The sequence below is a fragment of the Otolemur garnettii genome, unplaced genomic scaffold, assembly GCF_000181295.1.
Source record: "Otolemur garnettii isolate 467f Iridium unplaced genomic scaffold, OtoGar3 scaffold00052, whole genome shotgun sequence".
Classification (NCBI taxonomy): domain Eukaryota; kingdom Metazoa; phylum Chordata; class Mammalia; order Primates; family Galagidae; genus Otolemur; species Otolemur garnettii.
Window position 1 is genome coordinate 6,683,459 of NW_003852447.1, and position 21,866 is coordinate 6,705,324.

Genomic DNA, 21,866 nt, shown 5'->3' on the forward strand with positions numbered 1-21,866 from the left:
GTCCCAGCTACTTGGGAGGCTGAGGCAGGAGACTCGCTTGAGCCCGGGAGTTGGAGGTAGCTGTGAGCATGATGCCATGGCACTCTACCCAGGGGGATAGCTTGAGGCTCCGTCTCAAAAAAAAAAAAAAAAAAAAAAGAATATTATACTCAAACTCAGAAATGCAAGAAAAATAAAAACTTTCCTAAATGAGCAAAAATGGAGAGAATTCATCACCAGGAAGCTTTACAAGAGCTCTCCTCTTAAAGGAGTCCTACATCTAGAAGCAAAAAGATGATAATTACCATCAAGTTTTTAGCTTCCTTTCAATGAGAAAGGGAAAGGAATAAAACTTTTTCACTGTAAGAATTAACCAAAGGCCAAAGATAAGAAATAATAAAGAAAAAAGGATATACAAAAGAAGCAAAAGAAAAATGATAGGAATAATTTCTCTATGTGTCAATAAAAATCTTGAAAGCAGGATTGGTATGTTCTCATCTAATGGGCACAATTAAGGGTATATGACATGCCTCCTGGGTGAGGGGCACAACTACAATAAGGACCTCACCTAATAAACATAAACACTATAACCTAATCATTTGTACTCTCATATCAATCTGAAATTTAAAAAAATAACTAAAAAATTTTTAAATCTTGAATGCAAACATAAAGAATTCCCCAATTAAAAAAATATAAACTGGCTTAAAGTTTTTTTTTAAAAAGACCCAACTATATGCTGCACTAAAGAAACTCTTTTTATCTGTAATGACATACACAGACTGAAAGTAATGGAATAAAAAGAACATTTTATGCAAATGGAAACTCAAAACAAGCAGAAGTAGCTAGACTTAAGATAAACAGACTTTAAGTCAAAAGACAAAAAAATGTTTTAAAAGTCATTACTTAATAATAAAGAGATCAATTCAGGAAGAGGATATGATAATTATAAATACCTATGCACCAAAGACTGAGGCATTCAAATTTATAAACCAAACATTATTCAATCTGACGGGAGATATACAATCCCATATAATAACAACTGGGGATGCCAATACCTAATCTCTCAGCATTAGACCCATCATCTAGAGTCCCAGGGGTGTACAACCTGTGGTACCTGGTGGCATGCCGATTATTTGAGTTCAGCTTTACCTATCTGTGATGTCAGATACGTGAAAATTATGAACAGACCTTTTTGCTATTCAGCTTTTGCATTTGTATATTTAACGTGTGGCTCAAGATAACTGGTTCTTCCAATGTGCAGCATAAAAAAATAAGGGTGGCTACCCCTGATTCCAGACAAAAATCAACAAAGAAACATTAAATTTAAACTAATTTCCCTGAAACTCTGGGAAACTAAGTATTTCCCAGAAACTTTGTTCTTGAAGCACTACAGTAGTCTGGGATGGGATAGGGAGGTTGGTTTCTGACCTGTTTTTCTAAAATGGTTACACTTTTGTTAAGGTTATTGGAATTCTTTTCCTACAATGTCCCTGATGAATATAAATACAAAAATGTTCAAGAAAATACAAGCAAACTAAATCAAACAGCACATCAAAAAGATGATACCCCATGACCACGTAATATTCATCCCCAAAATGAAAGGATGATTTAAAAAAAAATACACTAATCAATAAATATCACATATCTTAATTGATCTAACAGATAAGTCTGCTCAAAATAACAATAGCAATAATATATTTAATTATATATGCTTTTGTATATATTCATATATTTGGATATATGCTTATATATAAGTAAAATGAAAGATAGCAATGATACAATGGATAGGAGGTAAGAATTAGGATTTTTTTTTTTATAAGATACCATGAAGTGATACACTGTTACTCTAAAGAGGACTTGAAGCCAGGTGCAATGCTTCACACCTATAATCCTAGCACTCTGGGAGAGGCCTAACTAGTAAGGTCTCTTAAAGCCAGGAGTTCAAGATCCACCTGAGCAGATCTGACCTCATCTCTATAAGTCATATTTTAAAAACCATTAGCCATGCTTGATAGTGCACACTTATAGTCCCAGCTACTCAGGAAGCTAAAGTGACAGGATCACCTGAGCCCAGGAGTTTGAGACTGCAGTGAGCTATGATCATGCCACTACACTATATTCTAGCCTGGGAAACAAGTCTAAAAAATTAGACTTGGATTAGTGGTAAATGTATACTGCAACCTCCAGGACAGCCATCAAAAAAGTAAAAAGAAATATAATTGAGTATGCTAATAAAGAAAATAGAAATAAGTAAAACTAGAAAAGGTAGAAAATGGGTAGAAGACAAAAACAAATAAAAACCAAGAACAAAAAATAGACAACAGTAACAAATATGGTACACATTAATGCATCTATATCAATAATCGCTTAAAATGTCAATAGTCTAAATCAGTGGTTCTCAACCTTCCTACTGGTACAATGTATTTTCATTGCTACAAAGGGGTCGTGACCCACAGCTTGAGAACTGGCTATCTAAATATACCAATTAAAGGAGACTGTCAGAGTGGATCAGAAAACAAGGCACAAACTATATGTTGTCTATAAGAAATCAACTTTAAAGATAAGTACAATATAGACTAAAAGTAAATGGATAGAGAAAGATACAGCATGTTAATATTAATAAAATTAAAGCAGAAATAACTACATTAATTTCAGAAAGAGCAGACTTTAAAGCAAAGACAGTTATCAGAGACAAAGATATTACAAGTAATAAAGGGGTCAATACCCAAAAAAAGACATAACAGTCTTCAAAGTGTATGTGTCTAATAATACAGTAAAAAAATACACGAAGAAACCACTAGTATAGTTAACAACTTCAACAACCCTCAAGCAAAAATGAACAAAATCCCGCAGTAAGAATATAGTTGAACTCAACAGTACTATCAATCAACTAGATACAATTGACAATGTGTATACCACCTCATCCAAAAACATTGAACACCCATTCTTCTCTGGCTTATGTGGAGCATTCATCACATAGACCACATTCCCAACCATAAAATCACGTCTTAAAAAACATGATAGCTATTACACAACATCAGCTCTTAGAAAAATTAGAAACCTTAGTTCATTTTAGAAACTGTTCTTCATATGGGAAATTTAAAAATCCTTATTTCCAATTAACAAAAAAAATCTTTAAAAGCTACCAGAGATATCAAAAGCTTTTGTTTTATGTTGGCATTTGAAGTGAACTCATCTCTTTGGGTATGAGGTAACACATTCCTGCCTTGGGCTGTCCAAATTATCATTGTTTTTTGGGTGTAAGAAAATGTATAAAGAAATAATATTAAGTCTATTCCTCAAAGTACCTGGGAACATACCAAATAATAGAGTATAAAATAAAAATAGTGCAAGGAAAAGCAACTGTCAAGGGCCCTCCAATCATCCGTATCTGAGATCCAGGCTCACAAAGTTTAGTCTATAAAAAGGAAAAACTCACAGCACAAAATCACTGATTACAGCTTTATAAGTTTGTAGCCTCTGGTGAAGAGAATCCTAATAAAACCCATGTAGAGGCAACCTCTTATCTCTTCCCTCCAAATCGCTTGACTTTCAAATTATTTTCTTTCCTGAGTAATTTCTAGAGCTCCCACTGCATTTGTGATATGGCCTGAAGGTAAAACAAGTCCAAGTAATGTAAGTAATACCAGATATATTAAATACTTTGTTCAGAATATGTGACTGTGACACACACAGTGACAACTGCTATTTTTAAAGTTGATTATTTTCCAGTTTCTCAATAAAAGTTGATTGTTGAAAACTTAACAGCTCCTAATGTAATTTTCAAGTATTACATTTTAATAAAAAGGTAATCATGCAAAATTTGTTAAGAGGCCAGCACTCAGCTATTACTTTTAATCCTTAAGTAAAAAGTATGCTTGCAAATGAAGAATAATTAAAACAAAAAATTGAGAGATGGAAGGATTATAGGTTCAAACTGTCTATACTCTTAAGGGAAGATTCAACTGTTAAGTGCAACTAACATGAACAGACTTATTTAACTATCTCAGTGAGAACTCAAGTCTATCCTAACACAAGTATGTACAAGCAGGATATTTACAGAGACAGGTGTCAAAGGTTAGGGTGGTGATCACACAAATAGTCACTGGATTTATAACCGAGACACCATTGTAATTAAATGTTGAAATAACTAGATATCCATATGGAAAATACAATTAACCTTGACTCTAATTTCATACTATTTAAAAAGTCAGTTTAAGAGAGATCATCCACCTAAATGTAAAAGCTGAAATAATCAAGCTTCCAGAAGACAATAGAGAATTTTTTGTGTGAGTAGGATAGGGAAAGATTTCTTAAACAACATACATAAACCTAAAAGAAAAAATTGATAAATTGGGCTTAAGTAAAAGAAATAATATTTTGCATCAAAGACACCCTTAAGCAAGTGATATATAAGCCCCAGACTGAGAGAAGATATTTATATTTACACGTCAGCCAAAAGACTCATATCTAAAAATGTATAATGAACTCTTACAGATTAGTAAGAAAAAGATAGTGCAATATAAAAAGTGACCATAAAAGCAAACAGGCACTTCACAAAGATGGATATCCAAATAGCTAATAAGCATTACTCAACAGGGAAACACATTTTTAAATGACAATGCAATAATAAAACACATCTACAAGAATCACACAGATACACAAAACAAGCATTTTTTTTATTAAATCATAGCTGTGTACATTAATGTAATTATGGAGTACAATGTGCTGGTTTTATATAGATTTTGAAATACTTTCATCAAACTGGTTAACATAGTCTTCACTGCATTTTCTTAGTTATTGTGTTAAGACATTTTTATATTCTACACTTAGTAGTTTAACATGTACCCTTGTAAAATGCACCATAGGTGTGGTCCCACCAAGTACCCTCCCTCTATCCATCCTCCTCCCACCTCTCCCCCTCCTCTTTCCCCTTCATCTTGGGCTGTAGTTAGGTTTATAGAATTCATATGAAGTGTGGGTGCTTATAAATTGGTTTCACAGTAGAGCTGAGTACATTGGATACTTTTTCTTCCATTCTTAAGATACTCTGGCTTGGCACCTGTGGCTCAAGTGGCTAAGGCGCCAGCCACGTACACCCAAGGTGGCGGGTTTGAATCCGGCCCAGGCCCACCAAACAACAATGACGGCTGCAACCAAAAAATAGCCGGGTGTTGTGGCGGGCGCCTGTGGTCCCAGCTACTTGGGAGGCTGAGGCAGGAGACTCGCTTGAGCCCAGAAGTGGGAGGTTGCTGTAAGCCGAGATGCCACGGCACTCTACCCAGGGGGACAGCTTGAGGCTCCTGTCTCAAAAAAAAAAAAAAAAGATACTCTGCTAAGAAGAATATGTTCTAGCTCCATCCATGTAAACATAAACAAAACAAGTATTGATAAAGATATCAATATATATCTTTAATATAGTCTCATGTGCTAATGGCTGGGGATTAAATCAGTACAACCACTTGGAAAACTCCTGGGAAGAAATACCTAAAACTAAACAAACAAGCCAAAATCCAGCAATCCCACTTCTAAGATTACACTTAAATGATATGAGTACATCTATACACCATAAAAAATGTACTAAAGTGTTTATATGAGCTTCATTCATAATAGCCCCCAAATAAAAACAACACAAATATCAACAGAAGAATGGATGTATTGTAAGTATATAATACAATGGAATACTATACAACAACAAAAAAGAACACATTAAATATACATGCAAAAACATAGATGGATTTCAGCATTATGTTACAAGAAAGAAGTCAGACATAAAAAGATTCCACACAAGAAAAAAAAATCCAATAAAATTCAACTTCCCACCCATCAGGTATAATGTAAGGGGCATAGAGCACACCTCCTAGGTGAAGGACTCAACTATAACTTGAACTTTACCTTACAAATGCAAACAATATTGCCTAATCATATGTACCCTTCTGATCATCTCCCCCCAAAATAGACTCGACTGAGTCATGGTCTCAGGTGCCAGCTACACCATTGCTGCTGTCACTATGATCCATTACAAAGCCACCTACTTGAAGCATGAGCAGCTCCAGAGACACTTGGAGAAGTCAGCGTGTTGGACATGCTAATCAGGCTGTTGATAGCCTTACATGAAGAACCAGAAAATCCTAATAGTGCTTTGGATTTTTTAAAGCATCACTTAGGGCTGCTACCATAGAATCCAGAAATAGAGCTGCTTCGTCCAGAAATTGGCAAAAATGAAAGAGAAATATGAAGCGATTATAGAAGAAAATAAAAAGCTGAAAGCAAAGGTTGCTCAGTAGGAACTACCTGAGGAGGAGTAGAATGTTGAATAGGATGCTTCTCAGTTGAAAAGACACAAAAAATAGTTTCACAGGGCTTGAAAAGTTGGTTTAGTATACAATCTTTTCTGAAAAGATGCTAAAGAACTCTTTTAATATTTTGAATTCACCTATCACATTCTAACTTGTTAACACATATATTTAGAATCACCAATAACAAATCAGTATAACTTTCTTTGGGTCTTAAAGCAGGAAAATCCAAAGTAAATCCTAAAAACATGAACGCAGCTGTCTAATTCATTACCTTAGAAGACATTCTGTATAATAGTCTGATTAGGAAGGATGCTAGACAGCCAAGGAAATTTACCGTGCAGTTGTTCCTTGGTGTAGTTCAGGATATGAACACAGGTAAAATCATTCTTTAAAATGAAGATGACACAGTTATTTTATTCCCTGTAAGCAGCTAGAGAGATCTGTGTGACATAAGATGCTCTTGCACAGGTTCCCATGATTCTTTTGCTTTTCCTTATATAATGCAGAATAAATAACTCTTCCTTGCCACCACTTTGCTTAGGTAACTGTGTGTGTGCCAGTCTGGACTCTGACATCACATTTTCCTTCTGCAGTCATGCCCTGTCTGGTAATCCTGCCTTGCTTCGCTCTGTGCCTAGTGAATCCAAGTGGCACATTGGCCTTTCTGTGCTGATTCTCTTATTTTTTTTTTTTTAGCAAAAAAGGAAGGTTTATTGAGAAAGAGAAAGATAGGTTTACAGAGTAAGACCAAGGTATAGGCTTACAGAGCAAAATCCATCTGTCATGGACAGCCACAGCCCCCATTGTCATGACAAAGAAAAGGCAAAAGAGTTCTGGGCTGATTCTCAATTTGTTTAGTAACAACAGTTACCCTGATTGCAATTTATAGAACTTTAAACAGGATCACACTATTCCCCTGCCTTATTTAGTTGCTTAGTTGGGCATAGCACGGAGGCAATATAAAATTCTGGGTTCATGCACAAGCTGGGAAGGTGAATAAGCTATATATTGTAGAAAATTATACTTTGTGGGTATAATTATATAGTGCTTTTTTCCCTCAATGTATTTTTCTAAACTTAAATTTATTTTCTCTTCATTACCCCTGTGAAGTAGGTAGGGCAAGTAATGAAGGATGTTGGGTTCTGTCTTTTTAGGCCAAAGACTGAAAATAATACAGATTATTCACTAACTGTACAGCCTTGGCCATATCAGTTAACTGCTCTGAAATTCATCTTCTCTATCTGTTAAATAAGAAGAATATCTGTGCTGCCTACCTCACAGGGTTGTTGTGAGGACCAAAGAAGAATGTATATGAAAGATTTGCTAATGGTAAACCACTAAAAAAAAAAAAAAACTACTTACATAAAGTTTAAGGGCAGACAAAACTAATGAATATTTAAATATAAACTGGTTACCTCTAGCAGTGAGCACTGAGGGTGAAGACACAAAAGGGAACCTTGTGAGTATTAAAAATGTTCTAGATCTTGACCTCAGCAGTAGCCATGCAGATGCATATAATATATTAAGATTGCTGTACCTTACATACTTTATTGCTAGATAGTTCTAAAATTTTTATTAAAGTTACAGTGGTGAGAGAAAAGGTAAAAACAATGCCAAGAAAACAACTGGAAGTAAATATAACAATAAAAATGGCTGCCTGGTCCTTTTGGACAGCTGTGATTTATGTATTTTTAAAAATTCCATGTACATGTTCTCATTTATATGTGGGAGCTAAATATTAAAAACAATTGATCTCCTGGAGACAGAGCGTAGAATGATGGTTCCCAGAGGCTAGGAAAGGTAGTGGAGAGGGGGTGATAAAGTAGAGATTGTTAATAGGAACAAAAAAATAGCTACATAATTAGATAGCATGAACAATATTTGATAGCACAACAGAATGAATATAATCAACAATAAGTTAGGGTATCCTTTAAAATAACTGAAAGAGTAGATCTGGAAAGTTCCTAACATAAAGAAATGATAAATGCCTGAAGCGATGAATATCTATGTACCTTGCGGCAGCATATTTAATAGCAAAAAAATTAAAAGCATCTACTGATGGTAAGTTTATTAAGCATTCTATGGAAATCATGGCAGATATAATTTGCCGTGAAAAAAAGGAGGACATTTCTAAAATCAGTTCATCTCACCAGACTATAGCCAGGCAAACTGAAGAAACTGGAAAAATCTATCAAAAGAAGTTTAAAGAGAAAAGCTGCTAATTTAAAGTTTTATGTTTTAGCAATGAAGGACATCACTAATGCTATAAATGCAGTTTAACTTGTCGTTTTTATTATAGATATTGATGACAAATAGAATGTCAGTGAAGAAATGGCTTCTTTAGTGCTATTAAAAGACATAAATCAAGAGATTTACATGAAGCGGTAAAAATATGTTAAAGCAATTTCCTTTGTCCATTATCAACACATCTGATATAGTTACTGATGGTGCCCTGGTGATAATAAGTAAAAGAGAAGGGCTTATAAAATTAATAGGAGACAATGCAATTGCTACCCAAAACTCATGTTTGATGAAGTATCATTGCATAGTACATCAAGAAAATTTATGCACAAAAACTTTAAAAATGCATAACATCATGCAAATCGTCATCAAGACTGAACCTCCTGAGGGCCAAGGGACTGAATCATGGCCAATTCCAGGATTTCCTTAAAAGTATTAATGCTGACTATGATGACATCATTTGCTTTTCAGAAGTCAGATGGCTAAGTCAAGACCAAATGTTGAAAAGATTTTACGATTTGGGAAATGGTATCAAGTCATTTACTGTATCACAAATCAAATTTGTGCCAAAATTTGATGAAAACTGCCTTACAAATTTAGCATTTTTAGTGGGTTTAACACTCATTTAAATGAGTTAACGTGTATCTTCAAGGTGAAAACCAACAATACAATGTTTTAAACCATAACAGTATTCTAAGTAAAACTAAAATTATGGCAAGCCCAAATGAAGGCAAACAATTTTATACATTCAACATGTTGGCTAAACACAATCCTGTGAATAGCAAAAGATACGCAGCCTTGATTTTTAATTTGATATAAGAATTTGAAAACAGATTTCAAGATTTCCAGGAAAATAATATTTTGGTGCATTTGTGACTCCATTCACACTTGACATAAATATGTTACCTGCCAATTTCAAATGGAATGCATCAAGCTGCAGTCTGACATTCAATTTAAAGAAAAATTTGATCATGTCTCTTTACTGAACTTTTTTTTTTTAAGTTTACATTGTTTGCATTTGTGAGGTAAATCTTTACTGGATGTTTATAGGTCTTATCTTCCTAGAGACAAATATCCCTCACCTAATAATCACACCTTATTCAAGTCATCACTTTTTGGCAGCACCTACATTTGCAACTATTTTGAAGAATGAAGCACAATAAAAACTAAATTAAAACCAAAGTATCTGATGAGCACCTTGAGAATTGCAACTTCCATCAAGCCAGATATTGATGTATTAGTTTCTCAAATACACCACTAGTTTTATGTTTCCCACTTTTCTTTCACAACTAAAAAAACTCCCAAACACATTTTATTACTTAGATATGTACATTTTCTATATTAGCGATCATAACCTTGGGACCTGCTCAGCAATCTTAAAAGACTCTTTGAACAAGCCACTGCATAATTAGGATTATTATGTGAGGACTTACCTATGGTGGCCAAAATCACAAGGAGTATGCATGGACCTTTTTTTTTCCTCAGCAGCTTTTGTTAGTATGGTCCAAGACAACTCTTCTTTTTCTAACGTGGCCCAGAGAAACCAAAAAGGTGGATACCCTATCCTATGTGGTAACAGAAATGCTGTACGTTTTGTTTGGATATTGATCCTATGGGTATATAAAACATCCAAAATTCACCAAAATGCTTGGGTATCATTCCTGCATGTTACCCTACATAAGTTATACTTCAATAAAACAAACAAAAAATAATCTATAAACTCAAGCAATAAAACTAAAAGATTTTTTTCTCAAAAAGAATAAAATAAGACATTTTGACAAATCTCACTGAGAATTAGGAATAAGAAAAAGGATTCAACAGCTATGAAAATTTAAATATTATAAGAAAGTCTGAAAGTTTTGTTTTTATACAAGAATGCTAAATACAACATCATACAAGTAAAACTTTGAAACTAGATGAAATGGAATATTTCCAAAGAAAACAAATTAACAAACCTGACACAAAAAGAGGTAAGAAACCTGAATAAATAAGTAATACAAGAAATTGAAAAATAATCAAAGGCCAACCCACAGCATGAAAGACATTTGGATCAAATAGTTTTAAGGAAGAGTTCTTCCAATATAGAGACTGTTAACCAGACAAAAAAAGAAAGCTTGTGTAACTCTAAATGTAAAGAATAGCATACTGATTATATATTATATATATTATTAGCAGTGTATTATAAGAATATGATTCCAGAAACATAAAATCAGCCGAACACCAAAACCATACTAATGACATTGATTAAATAAAGCAATTAAATTAAAAAAAAATTAAAACTCATTGCCAGAAATGCCAAAAGAAGAAATTGATAAAATTTAAATCCCATTTCTGTTCTTCTTTAGAATTGGGAATATTTTAATTTACGTTTTTAAACACAATAAAGCTTTGAGATTAAGTAAAGTTCTATCTTTTTTATAATAAAAATCTGAAATATAGAATAGTTAAATAATGTGTCCAAGGTCTAATCTAACTATTTCAAAATTGCCAAAGTTAAAGGAGTGAGAAAGGTCAGTGAGGTTAGCATTAAGTAGCAAAACTAGAACCTAGATTTTCTAGCTTCCTTTCCAAAGCACTGACCCAGCAATACAGAGTGCCATCTTTAATTCTAAATTCCATCCTTAGCTTATGTTATAAACTTAACTAAATTGAATTGAGGATAACATACAGAGTATCTTCTGGTTGCGCTCTTTTCTAAGTAAGGAGAAAATGGATGTAACTTACAAAAACACTTGTCAAAATGCTGATGCATTTGACTCTGGGCTTCTGTGGCACTTCTAGGAATTGTCTTTCATCTGTTCAGCCGACACTTCACAGCAATCCTTAAATGTCTCATGAGCAAACTGTTCTTTGTATCCATACCTGGCTCTTACCTTAGGGTCTGGCAGATATTAGGTACTTGTAAATCTTTTCATTAAAGATTTAAATGATTAAATGGAAAAAAGAATAAATTTTAGCAGAATACTTAGTCTTTGGCTAAGCTACAGTACCCATGTTAGAAGTGATGTGTCTCAGTCAAATTTCTGGTTCTTTGCAGTGAATGTCTGTGTTTCTTAGTCTCTTCTTTGGGTTTCCCACTTTTTACTGTGCCATACGACATGTGGATTATTTATTCTGACCTATCACCCAGTTCACCAATTCTCTACATTTGTATCTAACTTGATATACAATCGAATGACCAAGTTTTAAATCATATTTTGTGTATTATCTGATTCTTTTCAAATATGCTGGGTAATTTTTTTCTAGTTTCTAGTTCTTTGCTAAATTTTCACTTTTAGCTTTATTTCTTTGAACACAGCAAGCTTGGTTGTTTTATATATAGCCTATGTCTAATAATTCTAATGTCTCATCTTTACTAAATCTATTTCTATGTCTGATACATCTGCTAATTCTTCTTCCTCTGGTGTCTTTTACTTTTCTATGTCTATCTCTGCCTATACACTGAACAATGTATTTGAAAAACTATTGAAAAAATAAACTAATGCACTGGTTGATGACATCTCTTCCATAGAGAACTTTTATTTGCTTCTGTAAGAGCTTGGAAAAGCTACCAATCCAAGACTATCTATCCAAGTTCCAAACTTAAAATTCCCTGATCTACCAGGTGATGAAAGTGTGCTCCGAGTTCTTGAGAGAGCTTACACAACATTAATTCACTCCTATCCTGCAGGTCCACCCTTTGTGAGATTCACCCTCTTGTCAGATTGTAGATTTTGACTATACCCCTCAATCCCATAAGGCATATGAAAGCAGAACTTATTTATCTTCAAAGCTCGTAAGCTGTGAAGAACAAACATCCTTAAAGCAAAGTGATTTTGAGAGAATACATTCACTTCTATGGGTTATCATATTCTCCCAGATGCTTCTAAGAATCTGTTCTTCATATTTTATCTAGTTTTTTCAATTATCTTCAGCAAGAATATTTAATCTACATAACCTAGACTGTCATTATATAAACAGGATCTATTTGTTCTAAATCATTAAATCTTTGTCAACTGGCAATAAAAGGAAACATTCTTAACTTGCTAAAAGGATCTACTAGAAACCTACAGCAAACATTATACTTAACAGTGAAAGAGAAAAAACACTGCCATCAACATGAGACAAGTATACCCACTATCACTGTTACTATTCAAGATTCAATTTGTGATGCCAGATAATGCAATAAGAAAAGTAAAACAATTAAGAAATATAAACTGAAATGAATCACCTACCTAGGAATTCTATTGAAAAGCCACTAGAATAAATAACACTGTTAAAATGGCCTAATAACAGAAAAACATGCAAAAATCAAGTTCCTAAACAAAAGCAATTACTGATTAAATTATACATAAATGCAAAATAGTGCCCTTAACATGGAAATAATAAGAGTTTAGGTATAAATAAAGTAATACATTTTAATCTTGACATCCCAATAAACATAAAAAATCTTATATATTTAAATGTAGTTTTCGGTATTGTAGATCATTTATAAAAGTGTAAGCTCTTGTAACATTATTAAACTTTACCAAATGAATAAGCATTATTTATCTTATGTTTGTTTACTTGTGTATCATAGGGGCCATGTCCGTTTTGATCATCATTATATATTACATATTCTGCATATGGTGCCTGGCACATATGGATAAGATATACCTATTTACTGAATAACTGCAACCCAGTGTATTTATTCAATTTTGGATGTTTAATCTTCTTAATGCTTCTAATTTTGTATGAAGTTCTACAGTAACTAAAGTTAATCTTTTATAAAAATAATCAGTTACACATGAGGATCCCAAAAATCTCAGGTTCAAAATCAGATAATAAATAAAAAATAACTTGGTTTTCAAGTGATTTTAAAAAGCAATCTGAATGAATGATATCATAGTAGCACCTGCTATAGTAAAAGCAACATCTCACAAAAGGGGTGGAGGGGCAGCAATCAACTTGCTTAGTAACTATTAAGTAATACCACTTAAGAAGAAATAAAAGGAAGAACCCCAACTACTGATCACCAGACAACTAATTCATGTACTCAAACACAGAGCTATCTCCATAATCCCATTATTGCTGATACTTTGGCAAGTTTCTCTGTTCACAGTAAACCTGGATCTAGTTACCTATAAGCTTTATAAGGACACTTTCATATTATAAGGCGGTTATAACAAAATACTTAATGCATCTGCTTGGTAAATACTTTTCAAATAAGTTTATCAAAAATTTTACAGCACTACACAGGAAAAGAAACAAACCAATTTAAGTGGCTGTCAGTTTCCATTTCCTCACTTGGGTTTATGGGAAATAAATAAATATCAAGTAAAAAGCACCTGAATCTGCTAAAAATATGTGCTTCAAATGCTATGACATGTAGTCAAAAATACTAGCTTCAATTTTTCCTTCTATAATATAACAAAATTTGGATTTCAACTGGCAACTTTTATACCAGCTTTCAGCCCAAAGCAATTTAGAAACAGACAAGAAAAGAACTCCTTAAAAATAAATTAGGGTTTATAATGGAAATGCTTACAGATGCTTCTTTATAATAATGCTTGGTAAGCCTACTATATTTTAGAAATGACTACATCATAATATGTATACAAGTGCTGTATTATTAAAATTCAACAATGCCCATCTTATAATTACATAAAGACCATGAATAGTTGGTAAAATATGTTATAAAGTGTGACGTGACAAGAAATTATACTGAGTTAAAATATAACACAAACAGAGATTTATTAGAGCTTACCATTTAGATTTAAATAAGAAGAAATAATAGCATAAATACAAGGATAGGGGAGTCAAGAAGTACAAGCTTAGTATGACCTAAAAAAATTGATTTCCACTTTGGTTACTATATACCACAATTATGAAACCATACACATCATAAGATTGAAACGAAAACATAAATTTACATATATATGTAATTTTTTAAATAGTTTAGTTCTCCTGCTTCTAGTATCCTTGATTAGCTGCTCAGCTTTCTGCTGCTATTACCCAGTCCTGCTATTATATTTCATGCTGTCTTTGATAATGAGCCACTATTTCCACCAACCTTCTTATTTTTGAATGCTCCACTCCTGTATTGTAACACATAAAAGTTGTTAAAGCAATTTGAAAACTCAGCATAAACAATTCTACCACCTAAAAGAAATATAGTAAGCCTTCATTTACTGAACCATCTACTTTCAAAGCAAAGTAAAAATCCAGGAGCATTACACAACATTGTTATATAGCTATATTCATGCCTCAACATACATCTCATACTAGTGCACAGTTCATCTTAAAATAATGTACAATGGCCTTTCTTAAATGACATTATTTTCTTTCATTTTATCTAATGAAAATATTAGGTTTGTCTAATTGCATGGGCGTGTCCTGGTGGGTTATTCACTAACTCAGTGCTTCTCAACAATAGGCAATTTACCCCCAAAGGAACATTTCTTGATGTCTGAAGGCCTTTTTTAAAATTTTTTTCCCAGTCAAGACTGGCAGAGGGGTTGCTACTGGTATCTGGTGAGTATTTAGCAGCCAGGAATGCTGTGCTTAAGCTCCTACAGTGTACAAGACAGCTCCCCAAAACAAAAGCATCAATTGCCCAAAATACCAATAGAGTCATTGTTAAGAAACCCTACATGAACTCTTATTTTCTTACTAAGTAGCAATTCCTCCACTTTTCCCCCACTTTTAACCCAAATTAACATTCAAATTACCCATCAAAAATCAAGACTGAAATTTAGATAAAGAGAAGAAGTGAAGAATGCAGATGACCTCGAGAACAACTGACTCATTCATTCATTAACTAGTATGTCTACCAGATTGCTAGCTAGGCATTGAGTATACTGTAGTCCCCAAGAAAGACAAGATCTCTGCTTTCACATAGCTTATATTTTAGTGAATCCTGGGTTGAAGTCATTTTCAAACTAAATTAAAAACCCTCAATGCCTGACACATTCCAGAAAACTGATATGTCTATGTAGAAATGGTTCCAGTTACGGAGCATTCATTCCATTTTTTGAAGATGTCTTTCTTTTAATGAACCAAAATAACCCTCCCCATAGTTTTCACCCTTGGATCAGAGTTCTGTTCTCTTTAGTCATAAAAAACAATCCCTGTTTCACATAAGAGCCCTTTATACATTTTAAACACAGCTATCACACATCTCTGAATTTTTTTCACTTAAAGGCTAAAATAATTCTACTACTACTTCAGACAGCTCTAAGACATAATACTTAAGATTGGGAAAACATGAGTAAAAATACTAAGATTCTATAACAATTTAGACTATTAATTAGTAATTGCTAAATAAATTTCCTTGAACTGGAAATAAAAAAAAAAATTTAAAGATGGCAGAGGCAAGATGGCGGACTGGCGGCAGCTTTCCACAGAGGCTCCCATCAAGAAGGAGAGTTAAAGGACAGAAGTTTAGCAAGTAAGCTGATGGTTTGGAGCTGAGCCAAGAGAGAAGGTTGAAGAATACACATCAACCCTGCTGAGGCAAGCTGTGACCCTCAAGGATACAAACAAAAGGTACAAAATCCATTGCCAAGCGGATGGGAGTTCCCTCCCCCTTGAGAACGGCTCACAGTATACTTTCTACAAACAAGTAAGCAGAGTTCAAACATCCTCTCCATTTTATCCCATGGGAGAGACCTCCTTCCCCCTTTAGGGTGCCATGACTCTCCTGCCAGGCATAAAACTGTATATATTCTCTACCTGCAATTCTGAACTCCCAGCACTCCCCTCGACTCTCACCCAAGGTCTGAAAGCCTGTCTCCCCAATGGAGTCCAGATTCTTGGTCATTTTCTTGAGCGGTGTGGACAGGGAGTGGGCTGTTGCAGGTCTGTGCTGGTTCTGTGGCATGGGGACAAGGAGAAAACGGTGGACTGAAGGAACCGTATGGGGTATGGGAGAGGTGGTGCCACCCCACACCCCCAGCACAGAGCAGCAGCCGTAGCAGCGGGAACAATAGGGCTCATACCCCTGGGTATATTTTGGACACTCTGTGTCTCTCTGGGCAACCAGAGAAAGCCAGGCATCTTCTCCAGTGGCAGCACTGGCAGCCAGATACTTTCCTTTTGGAAAGATGTTTGGAAAACACTTAGAAATCTTAAAATAGACCTGCCATTCGATCCTACAATTCCTCTACTAGGTATATATCTAGATGACCAAAAATCACATTATAACAAAGATATATGTACCAGAATGTTTATTGCAGCCCAATGCATAATTGTTAAGTCATGGAAGAAGCCCAAATGCCACATCGACCCACAGATGGATCAATAAATTATAGTATATGTACGACATGGAATATTATGCAGCCTTAAAGAAAGATGGAGATTTTACCTCTTACATGTTTACATGGATGGACCTGGAACATACTCTTCTTAGCAAGGTATCTCAAGAATGGAAGAAAAAGTATCTGATGTACTCAGCCCTACTATGAAACCAATTTATAGCTTTCTTGTGAAAGCTATAGCCCAATTATACCCCTAAGAAGAAGGGAAAAAGGGAGAGGGAGGGGAGGGGAGGTAGGGTAATTGGTGGGAACACAACTACGGTGCATTTTACAAGGGTATATGTTAAATTTACTATGTATAGAGTATAAATGTCTCAACACAATAACTAAGAAAATGCAGTGAAGACTATGTTAACCAGTTTGATGAAAATATTTCAAATGGTATATAAAACCAGCACATTGTACCCCATAATTGCATTAATGTACACAGCTATGATTTAATAAAAAAATAGTTCTGATTTTCACATTTTAATTCAATTGTTCAACTTTTATTATTTCCATTAACCAGTTTACAAGGAAGCTAAATCTCAGTTTATGCTCACACACAGAAAAACTTTAATGAAAAAGCATTATAACATAAAATGCCTTTAGACAAAAATAGCTATTTTCTTGTCCTACCTACACAATTTTTTCTATAGATACTCTGAATTCTATTTGAGTAACAAATTCTGTGTAGCTTATGCTTTCACAAATTGCTTTCTATTAAGCAAACAACCTATTTGAGAGAAACATACATTTGAAATTTATGCACCTATTACTTAGAATAATATGCAATGTCAAAAATTCTTAAAACCCATTCTTGGGAGTCAGGTACTATAACATAATGGCAAGGATCAATAAAACAGATTGGATTTAGAGCAGTAAATAAGTTTGTTAACCTCTATGTTTCTATGTTCTAATAAAGGTAGAAAATACTAGTGCCTATTTCACAGAGTTGTTGGAATACTATAACAGACTTTAACTGGTCTCCCTACTTTCATTCTTCTAGCCCCTTCCTTTCCATCCCACCTAGTTCAATTGTCTACACAAGCCACCAAAGTGATCTTTTTAAAACAAAAACCAGATCATGTCCCCCTCCATGGCTTTCACAGTATGTGGAATAAAATTCAAACTCTTTTACATAGCCTATAACATTCCAGATAATATAGCCCCCGAATTCCTTGCTCACCTGGGACCTTTACCCTTACTCCCTCTACTTAGAATGGTCTTCCCCTAAATATCTGGACTTCAGACAAGAGTAAGAGTTGTCTTGGGCCACATATTACATAGATAAACACTAAAGCTAATTAGCAAAAAAAAAAAAAGGTCCATCATACTCTTCGTGATGTCTGACACCACAGAAAAAAAGCAAAAATATTCCTCACAAAATCATCATGCAGCTCTTGGGGGGCTGCAGGTTGGACACACCTGATCTAAATGGCTCTTCTCTTTCCTTCCACTCAAGATTCTGCTTAAATGTCACCTTCTCAGATAGACTTCCCTGTTCATTCTCTAATGTCTTATCTTGCCTTTTCTCCATAGCATTGATCACTAACCAACATAATATTCTATTTGGTAGCTTTGGTGATTCATATATTTTACAATTGTTCATGACCAGAGTATGTCTTGACTTTTGGTTTTAAGAGAAACAGACAGCTTAAAAAAATGTCAAAGAAGAAAATGATAATGCCTATCTATTAATAATTTTGTGATCAACTGCTATGGTCTGGTACTGTGCTTGAGCTTATGAGATCTAAGCAGATCAGTTAAAGGAAAAACCATAAATTCTATAAAGAAGAGAATTCCAGAAGCCTTCTGGAGACACTTTATGAATTACACTTATATCTTACACCATGGGCTCCTTACCTAGTTTTGAAAAACTTCCCAAAACCCAACATCAGCATTTTAAAAATCATACAGTACAGTGCCTGGCATGGAGATATGTTCAGTGATGGTTTGTTTAGTAAATGTATAAAAGTAACAGAGATATTACTATTGGTAGCAATAACAGCTAACAGTGTTTGAATGCCTTGTGTTTATGAGCTCTTTATCTGAATTATTTCACTTCACTCAGGGACAGACTATTTACTGAGCTGCATCAGAGTCCTAGATGCCACAACAGAGTGGCAGGCACAATGGGAAACAAAGACCCTCCTCTCATGGATCACACCTTTTAGTGAGAGAGACAAAAATTCAGGTGCATCCCAGCCACTAGTCTAGATGATAAAGATAAGAAGAGCAAGGCTTGCTATAAAGTAATTCAAGTGCTTTTTAAATGGTTAATTGTGCTGTCCAGCAGAAGTTTTACTGGGCTGTCCAGTGATGAAAATTTTTTTTAATCTCTGCTGTCCAATACAAGAGCCACTAGCCACAAATGGCTATTGAGCATTTGAAATATGTTTCTGCCTAGAGACCTGAAATTTTCATTTTATTTTAGCTTTAATTAATCTTAATTTAAATAGCCACATGTGGTTAATAGTTACTGAATTGGACAGCAGAGCTTTACAGGATAGGTAATATTTGAGCTAAAGCCTTAAAGAGGGATGTGAGAAATTACCAGGTGTAAGAGGTAGTGCATTCTAGACAACAGAAAAGATACAAACTATACTTTAGTGTGTCCAGGGAGAGCTGACTATGTAGACCTTGAAAAGGAGAAGAGAACAATGAGGCTAAAAGGGGTAGGTAGATGGGAGAATATATAAATACCCTTAAATACAAGGCTAGGGCTTTATGCCATAGACAATGGAAAACATCAAAAACTTTAAAACCAGAGAACATGTACCATATTCACATATTGAAAGATAATTTTGACCATAAGATAAATAATACATTGAACAAAGAAAAGGCCAGAGGTAGGAAAACCAGATATGTACGAGATTACTATAAGATTCCAAAGTTAGATGAAAACTCGAACTAGTGCAATCATTAGTGAGAATGCAGATGAAGGAACAAATTTAAGAGACATTTTAGAGATAAAGTTAGTGAGACTTAGAGAACTATGAGATATGGTAGACAAGGATAAATCAAAGAAAAAACTAATAAGACACCAGCCTAGAAAACCATATAATCTAGGCACATTCCACATTAACTAAGGGATTAAAGAAAATATATAGGTTCCTACTTAATATTGTGTGTGAGAAAACAATTTAAATATCCAATAGGCTCTTAAAAAGTCAAATAAATTATGGAATCAGTCAAGATGACATAACATATAGTTATTAAAATCACTTAAAATATATAATTAATATCAGGAGAAAATATTCATGATATGGTAAATGAAATAAGTAGGCTACAGAGTGGCACATACAGCATTATTATGATTTCATCACATGCACTGGTAGATTATTTTTAATTGAACGACTATGCTAAAGAGTTAACAGCTTACTTTAAAAGTGGGGTTATAGATCATTATAATTTCTTTCTTTAATATTTTTTTCTTATTCTCTAATTATGCCAGAAGTACAGGATATTCTTTACTTATAAAAATGAAATTTACTTTGAAGCACTTCCTCTAAAAACACTGGGACCTGTGGTGAATCTACTGACCTACAACAGTGTCACAAACAGAGGGAATTGAAATGACTAGATCCCATGTCCACTTTGGGTTCTTTATGGAAGATGAAATTGACAGCAAGTTGAATAAGACAGTTGTTTCCCTTTAGAAAAATCTACCTCAAGTGCAAAATGAATTATTTCTTTTTTTAAATTAATTTAATTTTTATTTCAAATTAATATGAGGGTAAAATTTTTTAGGTTACATTGCATTACTCTTCCAGAGTAAAGTTGCAGTTGTAAAAGAGCCCCTCACCCAGGGAATATGTCATATACCCTCACTATGTGCACGATAGGTGAGATCCCGCCTCACGCCCTTCCTTCTTCTACCAGTTGTCCTCCCCCCTCCCCCGCCCCTGTCTGAGACAATATTTGTGTTTTATTGTTCATATGAGCATGTAATTGTTTACATATTGTTTCATATTAATATAGATTGCTTTGTATATTTATTTTTCCATTCTTGCAATACTTTACTATGAAGAATGTATTTCACCTCCATCCAGGTAAATGTAAAAGATGTAAAGTCTCCATCATTTTTAATGGCTGAATGGTATTCCATGGTAAACATATACCACAGTTTGTTGATCCATTCATTTATAAATATTTTAACACATATGGTTTATGTCCACATACTTATAAGTAGCATAAACCTATACAAATGATCTGAGACACGCAATGGTTTCACTCATGATTTTTATACTTTATCACAGTATAAAAATAATAAGTATTCAGTAGAAACTGTAGTTCAAATTTTGAATTGTGATCTTTTCCTAGGCTAGCGACATATACTATGATACTCTCTGGTGATGACGCGCAGTGGAGCAAGCCACAGTTCCCAGCCACTTGATCATGAGAGCAAACAGTACATACTCTATGGTGTGCTGTGTTGCCAGCATTTTGAGATACAATTTTGCCCAGCTGTAGACTAATGTAAGTGTTCTCAACATGTTTAAAGTAGACTGGGCTAAGATATGATGCTTGGTAGGTTAGGACTATTAAATGCATTTTGGACTTGTAATATTTTCAACATAAGATAGGTTTATAAAGACATAACCCTCTCATAAGTTGAGCATTATGTCTATTTTATCTTGTGTAGTCATGCAAAAAAAGAGATTTATTCTGTTCTTACTCAATTTCAATTACTCAGATTCATTTGATATAGAGCAGAGACAATTCACAGAAGCAGCTCAGCAAATACTAATCTTTTTTTTACATGTACATGTCAGTTCCTTGAAGTATTTAACAAAACCTGGCTTTCCAAGTTCTAAATTTAAAATTATGAAGAAATCCTGACCTGGTATGGATGAGCCTACCACAGAGGCATATGGCTATGGAAAATCCTCATACATCCCAGATGTAGATAAAATACAAATTAGATAAGCAAGGTAATAAGCCTTCTCATTAAATAGAAAATGAATAGAATTTTTCAATTACAATTTAATCACTTTACTTTGTTATCAGATAGGTTGTACTTATCTTCAAAAACTATATCTTATATATATATAAGATAATCTCAGGCCAACATTTCTAGCCATATGAC

General features: G+C 34.1%; 1 protein-coding gene and 1 pseudogene across 1 annotated transcript in view; one reads left to right on the forward strand and one right to left on the reverse strand.

Annotated features, from left to right (window-relative positions):
* NUBPL (nucleotide binding protein like) overlaps positions 1-21,866 on the reverse strand; it is a 205,904-nt gene that overhangs the window by 80,937 nt on the left and 103,101 nt on the right. The gene's annotated exons all lie outside the window — the stretch shown is intronic.
* On the forward strand, positions 5,991-6,287 carry LOC100953679 (annotated as a pseudogene).